This window comes from Dipteris shenzhenensis, chromosome 7 (assembly GCF_047967505.1).
Source record: "Dipteris shenzhenensis isolate YYH24624 ecotype China chromosome 7, Dip_SZ_1.0, whole genome shotgun sequence".
Lineage (NCBI taxonomy): Eukaryota > Viridiplantae > Streptophyta > Polypodiopsida > Gleicheniales > Dipteridaceae > Dipteris > Dipteris shenzhenensis.
This window is the reverse complement of record NC_141602.1, coordinates 11,842,497-11,853,931: the sequence shown is the minus strand read 5'-3', so window position 1 is coordinate 11,853,931 and position 11,435 is coordinate 11,842,497.

The following is an 11,435-nucleotide window of genomic DNA, read 5'->3' as shown; positions in this document are numbered from 1 at the left end:
TGGTGTGACTCAAAGGGACACATGGCATTCTCCTTATCCTCAAGGATCACTCCACAAACACCACACCCACCTTGGGTCAAGGTAACCCCGGTATAGTCACCCTGATTAAAAGTGGATAGGGTTGGTTAAATGGAGGAGACCCTGAGTCAGCCTTTTGGATAGGGTTGGTTAAATGGAGGAAACCCTGAGTTAGCCTTTTGGATAGGGTTGGTTATATTAACCAAGGTCAAGTCAACCCTAGTCAAGGTTGGTCTCCAAACTACCACGAGTAAGTGCCACATCACCTGATTTGCCACATCAGCATTCCACCTTGGCAATTAAAGTCAAAGTCAAAGGCCACATCATCATTGACCAGTCATCACTGCCACATCAGCATCCCAATCAATTGCCACATCATCAATGCCATGTGGCACACTGACTCTCTGCAGGCACACACAGTGCTCCATAGGCACTTCATGTGACCACTCTTGCCACATCATCACTACTCCACTAGCACATCTCTTGCTAGGCATAGTGCCACATCATCATTGCATGTCACCCATAGTGACACATCATCATTGAGCACCATTTGCACTCCTTTTGCCCCTCCACCTAGATTAAGCTATATCCAGGAAGAATTTGAGGGTGCTCCAAAAAGGAAAGTCACTCGTTTTCTCGTGCTCTACATGCTCGTCACATCACGTGCACATTTTAGCACAAGTTATACTCACTTTTGAGCCTCGCCTCGACAAAACCACTTCCTACATGCACATCAACCTCCACATCGATGCATCTGACCCAACACTTTAAAAAGAGCAAAAGAAAAGGAATTATTTGCTGTACAAAATTCATGAAGGATTTCTAAAAGTGGTCCAGCTTCAAGAGATTTTTGAATGACTTCACTCGTTGAATCTGGTTGTATGCCATTTCCTTTTTGCGAGAAGTTGTCTTTGCGACAATACATTGTTGTTGATTTGACTTTCTTGGGATTTGTTGCCTCTGCTAGTTTATTTTTTCTGTAGTCGTAGATCATAAGGTTTTTACTCTTTTGCAGAATTTCTATGTAGTAGCAACCAACAATCAGAGTTCGAATGTAGTAGAGGATTGCCAATAGTGTGAGTGGTGTCTCCAAAACATTGAAAAGCACCTACACATATCCACTCTTGGCAATGGGAATGTCAGGGTTCGACTTAAATCTGACTAATGTCGAAAAAAGGAAAAGATAGTACAAAACGTACAAAAAGGACCGAGATAATTGTTTATAGAGTATAAGTATTGAAAATAGTTTGTATTTTAGTAGATAGCAACAACAACCTTGATGTAACAGATGATGATCAGCTTATAACAACATCCAATAGTGTTCCGACTTTAGTCGGGTAATAGTAAGAAACAGACATAGTTCCAAAAATGATGTGGTGGATAAGGCCACTACTACTAGCTGTTATGGATAATTATAACTATCCCGATAGTTACAAAATTATCCACTACTTACTATTGTAACCCCCCCTTTATTAGAGGTATACTAACCCTCCTTGGTTAAGTTCCACGTGGGTGGAGAGGTCATCCTCAATAGCCACGCCCAAATGTGTTGCGAACATTACCCCATTGAGATGAGAATTCATCGATTTCAAATGCCTCCTGCAACAATTCAATAAACATTAGAAGACCAACAAAACAAATTATACCAGAAGAACATCAAAAGACAAAATATTATTTGGACTTACCACTATAGTGCCATCGGATTCTATCCCTACCTTGTTTGCAATGTTTATGGAACCAGATGTTGTGTGAAGTTCTATTTGAGAGGTGGAAGGCTTTCTCCTATCATATCTTGGAGGTGGAAGCTTTTGCATGAGAGGGCTGTACATTATCCATGGACATGTCTGCATCCCTCAATGAAACTAGTGTCGTTAGGAGAAACTCTTCCATTGTCTAGTCTTCGGAACCTAAAACCCCAAGATCTTTGACACTTGTATCAACATCAAACCCAGATAGGACTCCCAGTGCCTCGTCCTCTCGTACTCCAAAAAGAACCTCTATGTCATAGAGGAATACGTTCTTCTCCATCAATGATGAGGGGGGACAAGGACCATAAGTCTGCAGGGGTCTCTAATGCAGATTCTTGCTCTACTCTTGCTAGGGGCTCTTGAAGTAGGCCCAATGCTCTAGTTTCTTCCATCTCCTCTCTTGCATGGTCAAGACTCTCTTCCATGTACATGTCAAAGTCTAGTCTAGGGACAAGGATATCAGTAGTTCTACTGGAGGGGGTGCTGGGTGATGAGGCTTCTTCCTCTAAATCTCCCATGAAAGGAATTTAGTGCCTATATTTCCTGGGATCCCAACTTCTAGGATGTCATTCACTTCTACCATCCTAAGCCCTTCCTCTGTAAGATTATCACAAAAGCGGGCCAAGTGCTTCACACAATTGGGTTCGTCTAGGAATAGATACTTGATATAACCTATCGTAACCCATCTCTTTGAAGAGTCGTCAAGTGTATGTGCAAAATCAATGAAATTCTCTTGTGGATGAGATCTATGAGGTCACATCCTTGGCTCGCATATATGTGCATAGGTCATCTAAAGTCCTATCAAACACAAAAAATAGATGTTCATAAGATGAAATCATGGAACACAGCTCTAGCTAAATTCATGGCAAATAGCGAGACTAATGGAGTGAGTAAGTTTTGAGGGTGGAGTTTCTATGGCTCTCTAAATGTGAAAGTGAGAATGTAACGTTAAAAAATTCGCTCTTACCTTTTTATTATATATCAAAACCCTAAAAATTAAAACAAATCATAAAATCCCCAAATTTTTTGAAAAGCATTTACCATGAACTCAAAGGAAAAAATCATTAAAAGAAATAATACGTCAATTTAATTGTCCATCATCTTTTGAAACAAGAACTAGGATTTGGCAAAAATTTAAATGTTGTACTAGTCAAACACATAGTTGACAATATTCAAAGTTGCAGGAGGAATGATATTGGCACCATGCATGCACTTCTCCACATGCTGGCTAATCTTTCCACCATTTAAGGTAAAGTTGAAGGACTCTGACATGTCGTCCTCCATGATCAATAGGTGTTCTCGCACATCCCTTAGAGTCCATTGTGATGTGGCATTCACATTCTTGGCATGTCCCTCAACAACATCAATAGACAAACTTACCCCCATATTGTGTTCATCATTAGAGTCAAGGGGAAGCCACCGACCATTTGTTTTCTTCCAGTGCCTATACTAAAAATCTAAATACAACATTTGGCGTGACATATGGTATCTAATAACCACATTGTCTTTACATGTGTGACATTGAAATGCATCACCATTTTGTTCACCTGACCTAGTTCCCCAATTCATCCCAAGTAAATTTTCAAGAGCATTTTCATCTACACACTTACAGGACCACATAGTTTTTGTTCGATGCATGTGTATATTCTAAAACAAGGCAAAGATGTGTAGAGGCATAAACCAAGATAACCTTGCCCATTTGGATCCAAATGTGAACTTCATGGCCATGCCCACATCCTTTGATCCTTTGCAATCTTGTCCTTGTATGATTGCAATGTCCTCAAGTCCACAATGCTGCAATCCATGTCTTGAAGTTCTGGTGGTGCAATGGTTTGCAAATGGCCATAGCTTGATGATGTTGTTGGAGTGATGTATGTTGCATTATACCAATATACATTCTTATTTTGCAAGGAGGCCAACTTCTCCCTTGCATGCATTTGCTTACCTAAATCCTCATGAATCACTGTGAACTTGCCTATGAATGACTTAATTGGATGAGGCACTAAATGATTTCAAAAGGTGAGGATGCATATTTGATTACAAGATAGATAACTAGCAATTGTAGATGAGGCAAGCTTGATGGGTAATTGTCTTTGTGATCATCGAGGAGTCTCTCAATATATTCGAGATTATCCAGAGCAATCGCGAAGGAGTGCCTTGCAAGCGATGGATATCTCATATAGCTCCTCTCCTCTCCTTGCTATTCCCTTTCACATGAAAATAACCACCCACCTTCTCACAAAAATGGGACCCACACCTGTCATAAATGAGTCTGAACACTCGTCTTGGGAATGCAATAGTAGTGCCCAACTAGTGTTCATGCTCTCTTGCTTTCTCGCGTGACCAAAAAGTTTTCTAGCATGTAGGAAATGACAAATTATGGCTTGTTGCCCCATTTAGCTGGCGCGCTGTAACATCTGTCGTGACTCATGAACCCTCAATGATCACACGTACCGAGTGCCCAGACAAACAAAAATGGATCGCGGGATCAGTCAAGGAGAAGCCCCGATCATAATCTCATGAAAGCCCACTCCGATGACACCATTTGGATGGTCATATTTTTTAATTTTATGTTTGTTTACAAAACTCTTCAGCAAGAAGACGGCAGAATGTATCATGCATACATGGGAGACGGACTTTTTGCTGGAGGTGTCTGATGCTAGCAGATTAAGGCCAGAGGGCGATGGCTGCAAAGGTCGGCTCAATATGCCTCTCACAGAAAAGACGTTGGGACTCGGGAGTTCCCAAACTCAACCAAACACCAGACGATTGGAGCAATTGCACTTTTTTGTCCAACCAGATGGTATGCAAGGGGCCTCACATGGCAATTCAGAGGTTGTCCTGCAGCAATGAACTTCACTGTGGCCGTAAAATTTTGTGGAAAGAGCAATTAAATGAAGGACAGTCACGCTGCACGCACCATCAAAATTTGAAAGAGTCTCATTTGATCAAGGATGTTTTTCTTCCAATTCAGTGTTCTATATATTTGGCTCCAATCATAGTGCTTGCTTTTCACGTGATCTGTTCTTCATGATTTCCGTTCGATATCATTGATAGGCCCTGTATGACCGTCTCTGACTGGCTGGAAGTTGGGTATTATCAAACACGGGAATGATCAAGGTATGACCCCAAGAGTCTTGAGACAAGGCTACGTTACGAATCCTTAAATGATAGCTATCTTAGTCAAATGAGTAGTGACCCATGCAGTGAGCACTGAGGAGTGACTAGGAGTGACGACCAAGAAATGGAGTGTACTCGTCGAGTTCATCTATGCATTTCCTTCGCCCGGGTCCCGTTTGTGTTCCCGTCTGCGACCCAAGCTCTCCTCGAGTTCTCGTCTTGACGCTCATGACAGCTTCCCTTCTAGTCGCAATTCTATGTGGCCACTTTCTGCATTGCCCGGGCGAAAGCTGAAAGATGTTTCCATCCTGTCCCCGAGGTGGATGGATGTAATGCGAATCATCACGCAATACGTTAGCGAGGAACGTCGGAGGCGAGGAAGGTGGAACTCATTGAAACGAAATTTAGAAAGGGACTCGCGCAATCGCTGTGTACACACCCAAAGAACAAATGGGTTTAGGCTCCTGCAACATGAACACCCTGAAAAGCAGACTCCTACCCCCTCGATCAGCTTATGCATCAGGTTGCATCGCATCGCATTGCGTAAGTATTCATGAAACGATGACTTTCTCCTCTATCATGACCCCGGGGCACTCCTGAAAAATAGATCGAGCACATGCCTCCTTTGGGAAACGAGGGCCTCCAATCAGAATCAGAGGCAGCGGACCCTGTCGGAGTTATAGGCACGTGTTAGGATTGAAATCCGATACGCAAGAGAAGCATGGTTCTTATTATATATACCCATTTGCATCCATCGAACATCCGATTACACTTTTTGCCTAAATTTTGCCTCCAAACCTATTGCATGTATAGCATATGCCAAAACATCATGTGCCTAGGGTGAGAGCATATGGATTCAACACAAGGGTTTTTAAAATAGCAAGTTCACAAACTTTTGCCAAAAAGTTGGCCAAATTGCTTCATGTGCCTAGGGTGAGAGCATATGGATTCAACACAAGGGGTTTTTTAATACCAAAAGCTCACATACTTTTACAAAAATATAGTTATTTCAAGGCATGTCTATATTGGGGTATTGGCAAAATTGCAAGTTTTGTATAGGAAAAAGGGTCATTTTCAACCCTTACGATTTACAAATAAGGGGTTTGAATATTACCCTTGACTCCATGTGCTATATAGGGTTTTCAAATAGTGACCTCCCCAGGTCGAAGCACATACACATTTTCCTCATTTTGGTCTCCTTTTGTTGAACTAAATTCACCACCCTTCAATCTTTCTATAAATCCTTAGTTATCACTTTAATTAAACCTTCAATTTTCCTTTTCTCTTAATATTCAAGTCGTATAATGCTTGATATTTAAATCCTTGGTGAGCTTTAATACAATAATATTACTTTCTTGTAGTTGTGACTTGAAATCATTCACCTTATTAAGAGTTTTTGTTACTATGGAGACGATTTTCCCACAAGCTTTCAATAGAGTAAATGGAGGCTTGGTTGGCATAATGGAGCTAAAGAGTGTTTCGGTCCTATGTGAGTAAATTATATAGCCTAGTGCACTCCTCCTTGACAAAGTAATTCAAAGACTTTGCATAGAAAAAGGGGCTACCTATATACTCACTCAATAACTTAAGGCTTGTGTACTTGTGAGCAACTTCTAGTACAAGGAATTTAGGGTAATCATAACATGCTTCTACTTTAGTGGGAACAATTTTGTGGCAAGATGTTAAACTTTTATAGAATTATTTATCAAATATTCATATATCGATTTTTCACACTCTTGCTTTAACATTGTGAAAGTTTTCAGCATGTTATGAGGGTAAGCTTAAATAAATGCATTCTAACTTTTGTTTATGTACTTATAGGAGGCATGCATCTTCGGTTCCATTTGATTACCATGTGGGGGGTTCATGAAGAGCCATTATTGGAGCTTATCACAAATACTTTTTCACATAAAATTTTATAATAAATAATTACTTGTCTATTTATGGCCAATTATTATGCAAAGTATTGTGTAATAAATTGGTAGGGTTTTAGAATTATATAGTTTATGCAAAACAAGGAAGCACAAATGTAGAGGAGCAAAAGAGGAGATTAGCAAGGTGCAATTGTTGTTGCTTACCTAGATGAATAATCGCATGGCAACTAATAGATTAGCTGGGGTCCATGTGCTGCCAGATGTTGAGTCATTAAATTGGAGATAGACCATTATTACTATAAGTGTCCATGTCCCAATTAAGCCCATTAAGCCATGCATAAGTTAGCTCTGTTGTTCAAATTGATTGCTTCCACCATGGTGGTTAGAAGTAGAGATGTGTAGTCTTACACTCTGACCATCTTTCCTCCTTGCACCCTCTCCTAAGTTACTATTTACACTCCTAAGTCTTACTCCTTTCAATCCTTGCACCTGACAAGCATCCCCTACATTTTTTGTTCCTAATTACTCCTTGCAACCTAAGACCTATGGTCTAGAAGAACTATTGGGTGATCCTATCTCCCTATTATACCCTTCAGCCCTAGAGGAACAATTAAAAAACTCTACTCTGCAAGCCTCCATGGGTTGCCAGAGGTTGAGTCACTGAATTGGAGATGCACCATCATTACTACAAGTGTCCATGTCCCAATTAAGCCCATTAAGCCATGCATGTTTAGCTCGATTGTTCTAATTAATTGTTTCCACCATGGTGGTTAGAAATAGAGATGTGTAGTTAATACACTCCTACCATCTTGCCTCCTTATATCCTCTTCTACTTACTCCTTGGAATCCTTGCACCTTGCAAGCCTTCTCCCTACAACTTTTGTTCCTTACTCCTTGTAATCCTTGCACCTTGCAAGTCTTCTCCCTCTAACTTTTTTCCTTGTATTGATCACCTTGCAAGGTTTCTCCCTGTAGGATTTCTTCATCGTATTGGTCATGGAAGTCTCAATAGAGGCATACTCCAAGGTTCAATACTCTCCAGCCATCTCTGCCATGACATCTATGGGTCCACTGTTCTAGCCACAATCTTGCAATCATGACATCCAATGAATCCACTGCTCTTGCCATTAATACCTTAAAGCTCTAAGAGAAGTGAACGTGAAGAAGGTATACCTTTTTTGTGGGAGTATAAAGTACAAATCGACATAAAGATGATTGAGGAAGTGTTCAAAGTTCCTAGAGGTAGTTTGCAGGCTAGTTTCTTAGAGCGTCCATGGAAGAAATAAGACCTCATGAATGTTGGGTTAGTAACATCATTCTCATAAGGTTAAGTTTAGTTAGTGAGTGGGTTTGCATGTCCGCATGGACTCCATGAATGGAGATAACCATGAAGGAGAGGCTCCAGAGATTACTATTGGTGGTGATGAGGGTCAGCCTTCGCAAGTTCAAAGAGGGAACATGACCTTTGGCTCCTACACACAGTCGAGGGAAAGGAGTTTGCTGGCGACCACGTGAGGCAGCACACATACTATAGGCAATGGTATTGACAATATTTTCTCAGTGGAGCAAGTTGGTTTTGTGAGAGGTTGTAGTTGTATTAGTGTGTTATGCTGAGGTTATGCCTTTGTGCCTTCATTTGATCTATTGTAATATGAAAAAATTCCCCTAGGGATGAGCTCTGTGTGTGTGAGTGAAATATATTGGATGCGTCATTTTGCATAAGGCAAAAGCCTACAGTGGTATCATAGCATAGGTTGTCGTCATTTTTCTTTATGATAATACCTATTTTGCTGCATGCATGTCTCGGGTTGCTACATAGCTTTGGTCACACATCAAGGTCATGAAGAGATGAAGGAGCAAGTTCGAGGTGGTTAGAAGACTTCTTTTGAGATGGCAAACCTTATTCTCCTTTCCTAGTTCAACATAGCCTGCTGATTGTTGCATGTAGACTTCCTCATCTAGGTAACCATTGAGAAATGCATTCTTGACATCGAGCTGATACACATTCCATCACTAAGTGTCGCTTGTGATATTAAGAACCGTATGGAATCCATCTTTGCTACTGGAGCATAAGTCTCATCATAATCCTAACCATATTGCTGTGCAAATCGTTTTGCAACTAGCCTGGCCCTGTATCTCTGAATACTGCCATCTGGATTATACTTCACTTTGTATACCCATTTGTTTGCTATGGCCTCTTTCCTAGTGGAAGGTTGCATAATTCCCTAGTATTATTCTTATACAAAGCATTCATTTCTTCATTCATAGCAGTTTGCCATTTTGGCTTGTCTACTACGTCTTCGAAGTACACTAACTCTTCTGTAGCCATGATGGTAGTCATAAGAGAATCGTTGGTCGTTTCCACCTGAATTGCTTTCCCTTTTTGAGCATATGTCAATCTAGCTGGAGGTTTGCTTTCCCTAGTAGACTGTTTGAGCTGCAGTGGCTCTGCTTGGGGTGTTTCTGGCAATTCTTGCTCTTCTTCATCAACCTATTCTATAGATGACTATGAAGTCGATGCTTCTATCTCCTATGTATTTGAGGTTTTTCATTCTGATTCCTCATCAAAAATGACATCTCTGGAGATAATGACCTTGCGGTTGATGGGATCATACAACTTGTATGCTTTGCTTTCTTCACTGTAGCCAACCATGATGCATTTACATGACTTCGCATTCAATTTCTTGCACTCATCATCATGTATATGGGCATATGCTATGCAACCAAATATGCGGAGATGCCCAATGTGTGGCTTGTGTCCGGTGAATGCTTCATAAGGAGTCATACCCTGAATCAGTTCGGTAGGAAGCTGATTAAGCAAATAGTTTGCAGTGGCTATTGCTTCTGTCCAATACTGATTTGGAAGATGCTTTTCACTAAGCATTGCCCGCTAAATTTCCATTCTTCCTTTCAACTCTTGCATTCCACTAAGGAGTATCTGCACAAGTGAACTATCTTTAAATGCCATGACTTCTGCAAAAGTTCATGAATGTTGAAGACACGTATTCACCTCCTCTATCTGATCTCATGTCTTTGATCTTTCTACCTGTCTGGTTTTCTACCATGGCTTTGAATTCTTGAAATCTTGAAAACACTTCAGATTTCTCTTTCAGAAAGTAGACCCAACAATATCTACTATAGTCGTGGATGAAAGTCAAGTAGTAAAGTGAACCATTGATGCTACGGGTCTGGGCATAACCCCATACATCTGTATGTATTAAAGCAAGAATACCTCATGCACGAGAGGTACTTTTGACAAAATTGGTTTGCTTTTGTTTGCAAACTTTTCCAATGTAACTTTGGAATCCCAATTGCCATATTCTGATGACTGAGATCTAAGAAGTACTTAAAGTTGACATGACCATATCTCTTGTGCCATTTTGTAGATAGTGGCATCTATTGTGGTTGAGCTGACATGGCATTCTTATCTGGTACTGTAGCTAGCATTCTGTATAACCATCCTTCCCTGACACTTTTTGCTAGTAGCTGACATCTTCTAGATTTGTCTCTAATAGTGCATTCATCTCCATCGAAGATGACTCTATAGTTGTGTTCTGTCATTTGACCTCATGACAAGAGGTTCTTGCTGAGCTTCAAAACATAGAGCACATCTTTCACCAATCCTTTCATACCAATGAAATTGTTCATAGGGATAATAATGTCCCTTGAACTGGATTTGATGTATTGTCTGTTGTGTAGATGACATGTTTCTGACCTTCTAGTGGTTTCATCTCTGTGAACCATTCCTGATGCTTTGTCATGTGAGATGATGCACCGTTGCCGATATACCAAGGATCCTGATCTGCTTGGTCGACTTGATAGCTGAAATCCTCTTTGGGATTGTAATCAGTGTCTGGCTCGTGTCTGGGTACACTGTACTAATCTATTGCATTTCCTCATTTGCAAGAAACATATTCCCATGTTCATTTGCAAAATGACTATGACTACAATGTCCACCATGATGATTTACTCTGCCTCTAAAATTCCCTCGATTGCTACTGGATTGACCGCTTTGGTCGTACTGCTTCTTGCGAGCAATCTCTTTCACAGTGTCCAAACTTGTGATAGTAGTTGCACTAGATGTTTGACACATTGGTGGATGCATTCCCTCATCCTTGGAATCTTCCTTGATTGGAATGATTTCCTCTTTGATGATTTTGATGTTGCTGAGGATGATGCTGATGTTGATTCTAACTTTGCTGATGACTTTGTTGCTGATGATGACCACTTTTTTGGAATGATCTACCTCTGCCTCTGCCTCTACCTTTGCTTCTATCTGAAGCTGTGAATGACCTTTTCGAGCATGAATAGCATGCATCTTGAGTTCTTCACCAAGTAGGACTGATTGAAGTCCTTCCAGTGTCAGAATTTGCCATTGGATGGAAATACTTTGGACTAGATTCTTGTATCCCTCTCCTAGTCCATTCAGGATGACTTGAACCATTTCTACGCGGTACATAGTCTCTCCTACTGCTGCAAGTTGATTATTGTATTCTTTTATCTGGAGTACATAAGCATGACCGGTTTCGCTGCTATTGCAGAAACTCTAGTTGATCAGGTTTTTCAGTGTGAGAATCTTGGATGTATTCTTGGACTCGTAGAGAGCTACGAACATATCCCATGCTTCTTTCAATGTCTTGACTGTGTTGAGTTGTCCTAGCATGACATCTTGCAC